This window comes from Ahaetulla prasina, chromosome 13 (assembly GCF_028640845.1).
Source record: "Ahaetulla prasina isolate Xishuangbanna chromosome 13, ASM2864084v1, whole genome shotgun sequence".
NCBI classification, from domain to species: Eukaryota; Metazoa; Chordata; class Lepidosauria; order Squamata; family Colubridae; genus Ahaetulla; species Ahaetulla prasina.
The window spans coordinates 22,292,392-22,299,831 of NC_080551.1; positions in this window are offsets into that span (position 1 = coordinate 22,292,392).

The following is a 7,440-nucleotide window of genomic DNA, read 5'->3' on the forward strand; positions in this document are numbered from 1 at the left end:
GTAATGTAATGCCTCATCCCTCCTCCTCCTCCTTCCTTCTCCTTCGCAAATTCCAATCCTTTCTAGCACTGATGCTGTTACCTAGTTGATTAATGAAATGTCTTCATGAAAACAGCTAAGAAGGTTGATTCAGCCTTCCATCCTTTATAAGGTAGGTAAAATGAGGACCCAGATTGTTGGGGGGGCAATAAGTTGACTTTGTAAAAATATACAAATAGAATGAGACTATTGCCTTATACACTGTAAGCCGCCCTGAGTCTTCGGAGAAGGGCGGGGTATAAATGTAAACAAAAACAGAAACAAAAAATCTCCTTGACCATCTTATAACCGAGTACAGGTTGCACAGTCTGGGTTGAAAGACGATTCTGGAATGCTGTTTGTTTTCTCCCCAAGGTGATAGTTTCATACAAGGAAATAAACACGCCAAGTGCGGGGAAAATCAGGAGATTCGTGCAGTCCAAATGATGATAAAAGAGTTATTGCAAGCTGAAGTCCTCTAGAACAGGAGTGTCAAACTTAAAGCCCGTGGGCCGGATCTGGTCTGCAGGGGGCTTAGATATGGCCCAGGGGGCTTTCCTGGAAACAGCAAAGGACCGGTTCCTCTGCCAGCGAAAACAGAGCTCAGGAGGGCCATGTGTGGTCCTCGCGAGCTCCATTTTCACTGGGAGAGGGTTGCAGGAGACCATTGCAGCCAAAAACAAAGCCCAGGAGCCGATTTTTGCTGGCAAAGCGCTCGGGCCACCACAGGCACCCCTGAATACGAGTGATGTTGAACTGGCCATGCTCCCTGACCACGCCCTCCCTGGCACCCCTCGAGGTCAAACGCAAATTGATGTGGCTGTCAATGAACTCGAATTCGACACCCCTGCTCTAGAAGAATCTGTACCACTAATGGTCAAGGCAAATTAGAGGGAGTTAAGAAGGAAATTCAAGGTGAGCTGGGCTTAGTATCTCTGGTGGGCACACAGGGATTCATACAGTGGTGAAAACTGAATCGGTTTACTACTGGTTCGCTGGCTGCGTGTGCACGCATGCGCACCACACACCAAATGCGAGGTATGCACACATGCAGCGCACACCAAGTAAGTAGAACAGCGTGCGGGGTGTGTGTGATCAACTGTGGCACGCAATCTTTTTTTTTTTACTTTTAAAAGCATTTTTTACAACCTATTTGGCCGAATAGGTTGTAAAAAGATGCTTTTAAAAGTTTAAAAAAAAAAGGCTCCGACGATCGCGTGGCTCAGCTGTGATCGTCAGAGCCCTATTTTTACCTTTTAAAAGCATTTTTTACAAGCTATTCCTGCCATTCAGGCGGGAAAAGCGAGCGAGCCGGAAAGAAGCGGGCAAGCGGGTGATTGAGGGGGCATGAGCGGGGGTGGGGGCAGGGATTTTTGCTACCGGTTCTCCGAATCACCCGCTGCCATTGCTACCAGATCGGCTGATCCAGTCCGAACCGGGAGCATTTCACTCCTGGATTCATGACTGATGACACATTTGATTCCTCCTTCGGGCTCAGCCTGGCCACCTCCTGCCAAAAAAATTCTCAAGTGTTTAACTATCCTCCGCCTAGAGTTATTTAAATGCAGAGAGAAGTGAATCCAGGACATGACCTTGCAAAGAAGCATTAACGCGCTCTCTGCTCACTTCAACCTCCCAATTAAATTATAAAAGTGCGCCCTGAAAACCTCACCATTACGATTTTGTACGACCAGACTTCCTGTATGTCTTCGCTTTAGGAACCCAGCCAATTTTTGCCTCATCCCAAAAAGTAGGATTACAGATTAAATATTTTGCCGGGTTCCCGTCAGCCGGTTAATATATCATCAAGAGTTGATTTCGCTGCGAGACAACAAGCAGTGCAAACAAGGCGCAAAGCATCGTCTCCCCTTTGTTTTAATAATAAATTGGGCCGTTTTTATCCGTTTGTCCAGCGAAGGGATGAAGGAGGAGAAGGATTAAGATTAGAGCGACACTTGATTTGCTATAAACAGCTGCAGCAGCTCTAAACGGTGGTAGCATCGTTTGCACGTGCCTGACACGACCTGAGATAAATGGTTATTTTGGGAACATCTCAGGGCAGATGGAGAGTGAGACTCAACTCCGGATTTCTGCAGATTTTTCTGCATTCATCCATGCAAAAATTCAGAGAGGTTGGAGAGGAACCTGCCTCTTCAGAAAGAAATATTACGCGTCGGGCAATCTTGGATGGGGTTGATCTCTTTTAGCCAACGTAGCTCACGATTCCAGCACGCCGTTTCCTTGCCAAAGCCCCCCCTCCCCCCCGTTTCAGATCCAGCATCTGCAAGAAGGGCTGGGAAACCTCTCCCCCCACCCGAAGCCCCCCCCCAAAAAGACATAATCACACAACATAGTTAACCATAAAAGGTGGATGGTTTTCAGACAGACCCATGAAGGCGCTTTTTAGCCAAGATGCAGTGATTGAAAATGGTCACGTTGAGTTTTCTCTGGATTTTTTTTTTTTAAAAAAACTATTTATTATTTTGGAATACAATCCCTTTCACACACACACATACACACATACATCCCACAGGCTTAATGCAGCTTAGTGTCCAAGCCCGGGTGAGGTTGGCAAGAACTGGGGATTACTGCAAAGAGGAGTGAGGTGGGGTCTTCAGGCACCTTTCACCCAATATCCTGGTCTGACCTCCCTCGCTTTTTGAATTTCAGATCCTGGCCCATACGCTCCCTGCCATAAGGCTGGGGGGCGGGGGGAGGCAAGGAAGCCATGTGACCCCAAGATGCCTCTCTAAATCGGCAGCCAGGTAGGCAGGTTAGAGCAGAGACCAGAGGGGCGGGGCAGGGCTTGAAAAGCACATTCCCCCCACTCCACCTGGGCATCCAGTCAGGGGTGAAATGGTCCCGGTTTGGACCGGATCACCCGATCCAGTAGCGATAGCAGTGGGTGGTTCGGAGAACCGGTAGCAAAAATCCCTGCCCTCCCCCCACCAGCTGCGGGATCATCAGAGGTTTTTGGTTTTTTTACTTTTAAAAGCATTTTTTTCTTCGGCCAAAAAAATGCTTTTAAAAGGAAAAAAAAGAGCCTCTGACGATCGCGCGGCTCAGCTGGGATCGTCAAAACCCTTTAAAAGCATTTTTTTCTACAACCTCTTTGGCCGAAGAGGTTGTAGAAAAAAATGTTTTTAAAAGGTTCTGGCGATCAGGCAACTCAGCTGGGATCGTCAGAACCCTTTAAAAGCTTTCTTTCCTCTGGCGATCCCAGCTGAGTTGCCTGATCGTCACAGGCTTTTAAAAGCATGTTTTCTACAAGCTCTTCTTTTAAAATGCTTTTAAAAGTAAAAAAAAAAGCGCGCGGCTCAGCTGGGATCGTCAGACCCTTTTAAAAGCATTTTTTCTATAACCTCTTCGGCCAAAGAGGTTGTAGAAAAAATGCTTTTAAAAGTTAAAAAAAAAGTTGGCCACACCCACCCAGTCACATTACCCATCACCACCAAGCCACACCCACAGAACCGGTAGTAACAAATTTTACATTTCACCCTTGCATCCGGTACGATAACTCTCCCCGTGGGAGGAGAAGGGAAGCCCCACAAAACTCAAGGCTCGGATTCAGACAGCATGCTAATCCCCCACACAAACACACACACCTCACCAGGATACAGGTAGCCCTTGACTTACGACCACAATGGAGCCCCTCAAATTCCGTTACGAAGCAAGACAGTTAAATGAATTTTGGGCCCAATTTTAAGACTTCTCTTGCCACACACAGTGGCTGTGAATGACGGCAGTTGTTAAGTTAGCAACACGGTTGTTAAGTGAATATGGCTTCCCCCGTTGACCGTTGCTTGTTGGAAGGTCGCCAAAGGGGATCACGTGACCCCCAGGACACCGCAACGGTCATAAGTGTGAGTCAGTCGCCAAGCCTCGGAGTTTTGAACATGGGGATGGCCACAAAGGTCGTAAGCGTGAAAAACGGTCCTAAGTCGCTTTTTTTTCAGTGCCGGTTCAACTTCAAATGGTCACTAAACGAACTGCCATTAAGTCGAGGACTATCTGTATATAGCGCTTATGCAGGCAAAGGGCCACGAATACAATAACTTCTGGGCATCAGCGCTCTTCTCCAGGGCTCCAAGGGAGTTGTCCACAGCAGGAGCACCCCCATGTCCCCCAATTCCTCCCCCTATCTATCCAGACAGCCCCCTCCCCCAAGGCCCAACCTCCCCACCAAGTATTAAGCGCTTTAGAGAGGTGAAAGTCCATGAACTCCAGCATCAGCGCTCTTACGCCCAGTGGGGGGGATTGTTCTCGGCTGGAGCGTGCCCACTACCCCCAAATCCACCCACCCACCCCTGCAGTCAAGCAGCCACCCACCCACTCACCCAGCGCCCCCTCTATAGTCTCGCCAGATTATACAGTGCTTAGGCAGGCAAATAACCCTGAATGTAACATCTGCTGGGGCAGGAGTCTCCATCCTTTATATATTTACATCGATTTATATATTTATATATAATATAAATATATTTACTCATATATGTGTTTATATATTATATAATCTTTTTGTATGATACCTACATATATTGTTATGACAAATAAAAGCAAAGCTGGCTGAGGAATTCTGGGAATTGAAATTCACAAGTCTTCAAGTTGCCCCCGGGCATCAGGGCTCTTCCGCCCGGGGGTGGGTGGGTAGGATTGTTCTCCCACTGCCCCTAAGTCCCCACCCTGCAGCAGAGCCCCACACACCCAGCATTCTCTCTGCACTCTCCCCAGATTATACAGCGCTTAGGCAGGCAAAGGACCCTGAGTGCAGCTTCTACTAAGGCATCAGGGCTTTTCCACCCAGTTTGAAAGCAGTAGCGCGCCCACCGCCCCAAATTCCCCTCCTAGCCCACCACCCACCGCCCCACCAGAGTATACAGCACTTAGGCAGGCAAAGGACCCCGAATGCAGCGTCTGCTTTCCCGCCCCGTTTGCATGCAGAAGCCAGCCCACCGCCCCAAATTCCAGTCCACCACCCACCACCCACCAAAGTATGCAGCGCTTAGGCAGGCAAAGGACCCCGAATGCAGCGTCTGCTGGGGGCATCGGGGCTTTCCCGCCCCGTTTGCATGCAGAAGCCAGCCCACCGCCCCAAATTCCAGTCCACCACCCACCAAAGTATGCAGCGCTTAAGCAGGCAAAGGACCCTGAATGCAGCGTCTGCTAAGGCATCGAGGCTTTCCCGCCCCGTTTGCAGGCCAGAAGCGCGCCCACCGCCCCAAATTCCCCTCCCAGCCCATCACCCCCCCCACCCCCATCAAAGAATACAGCGCTTAGGCAGGCTAAGGACCCCGAATGCAGCATCTGCTGGGGGGCATCGGGGCTTTCCCGCCCTGTTTGCAGGCAGAAGCGCGCCCACCGCCCCAAATCCCAGCCCACCACCCACCACCCACCGAAGTATTAAAGCGCTTCGGCAGGCGAAAAATCCACGCTTTGCTTGGGCATCAGGATTTTTCCGGCCGGTGCAAAGGGGGCTTCTCCTCCTCCTCCTCCCCCCTCCCCCCTCCCCACCACTCCCAAGACCCTCCCCAAAAAAGACAGCCCCCACCCCCCACCCCCCCCTCCAGCTTGCAACCTCGGGCAGCCCTTTCCCAGCCGAGATTCATTCATTTTTTTTTGCAAAGCGATCCCGGCTCGCCTTTCTTTTCCTTTTTTTTCCCTTTTCCATTTTTTTTGGGGGGGTGGGTGGGGGGGCGGCATTTTTGCAACCTGCCCGGCCGCTTTTTTTGCAAACTCCTCACCTCTTAACTCGTTGGCCATGCTGAGAATTCCGATCCTTTTTTTTTTTCCTTCTTCGTCTTTTTTTTCCCCCAAGCCGAAGCGGAAAAAAAAAAGAAAGAGTGAAAGAGACCCTCCCTCGCCACGCCTCTTCCAGGCAAACCAAGGCTGAGCAAGCTGGGTAATGTAGTTCTTCAATCCGGAGGGGCTCCCGGTAGAATCGCTGCAAAGCTGGAGGAAGGGGAGCAGGCTGAGGAACTCTGGGAGTTGAAGTCCACAAGTCTTAAAGGGACCAAGGTTGGAGACCCCTGGTTTAAAGTATTGGAGCAATTATATCAATGGTTAGAGAAGAGATAGAATAGAATAGAATAGAATTTTATTGGCCAAGTGTGATTGGACACACAAGGAATTTGTCTTGGTGCATATGCTCTCAGGGTACATAAAAGAAAAGATACGACGCTATAGAGCACTGCACACCAGAACAACTAGACACAAGAACAGTTTTTTCCCGGAAGGCCATCACTCTGCTAAACAAATAATTCCCTCAACACTGTCAGACTATTTACTGAATCTGCACTACTATTAATCTTCTCATCGTTCCCATCACCAATCTCTTTCCACTTATGACTGTATGACTATAACTTGTTGCTGGCAATCCTTATGATTTACATTGATATATTGATCATCAATTGTGTTGTAAATGTTGTACCTTGATGAACGTATCTTTTCTTTTACGTACACTGAGAGCATATGCACCAAGACAAATTCCTTGTGTGTCCAATCACACTTGGCCAATAAAAATTCTATTCTATTCTATTCTATTCTATACGTTCATATATATATATGTATGTAGGTCTTTGGTTATTCGGGTTTTCTCATATATATGTTTAGATAATTGATGAATTAATAAAAAGTAATTTGGGGGAAATGATGTAACAATCTAAAGGAAAATATAAAGGTCTGATAGAAATCTAATACAAAAGCCACAGCCATTGTGATATTTCAACTCTGTTATATGGCTTGTTGTATCCCTGTGGTTAGTTTCTCCTTTGGCATGGAAATCGAATTAGTTAGTTATTGTCCAGCCAACTCTGAATTCTCGCTTTTAAATTGGTTTTAATTTTTATATTAATTGTTTTATTCTGACTGTAAACCGCCCTGAGTCCTTTGGGAGAAGGGCGGTATAGAAATTTAAATAAATAAATAAATAAATAAAATAAAATCAATCAATCAATCAATCAATCAATCTGGCTATTTTATCATTTACGTCTTGAATGTTTATTGACCATTTGATTAAAAGGAAGATGATACTTTCCTGTCCTCCAAAACCTATGGGGTGGAAGCATATATTTGCTTCAAATAAATAAAACAATGACAGAAAGGAGGTTAGGGATTAAAATGCATTATTATTGAAAAGAATTATTATTGAAAAGAATTATTATTGAAAAGAATAATGGCCAAATGGCTGTTCTAAACAATTTGAAATCTCTTGCAGTACAAGCCTAATTTATTTTATTTCTATTTCATTAATTTATTTTTCTTATAACACAGAATTGTTTTTCAAATAATCTGAACAATACGATTATTAGGGACTATAATTCAAATCAGAGCTCCTCATTTCAACGAAAACAAACAGCCGAGCTATTACACCATAAAATACGGTACCCGAACTAGACCTTTCTGCCGTGCGCATGCTCACAAAGCTCG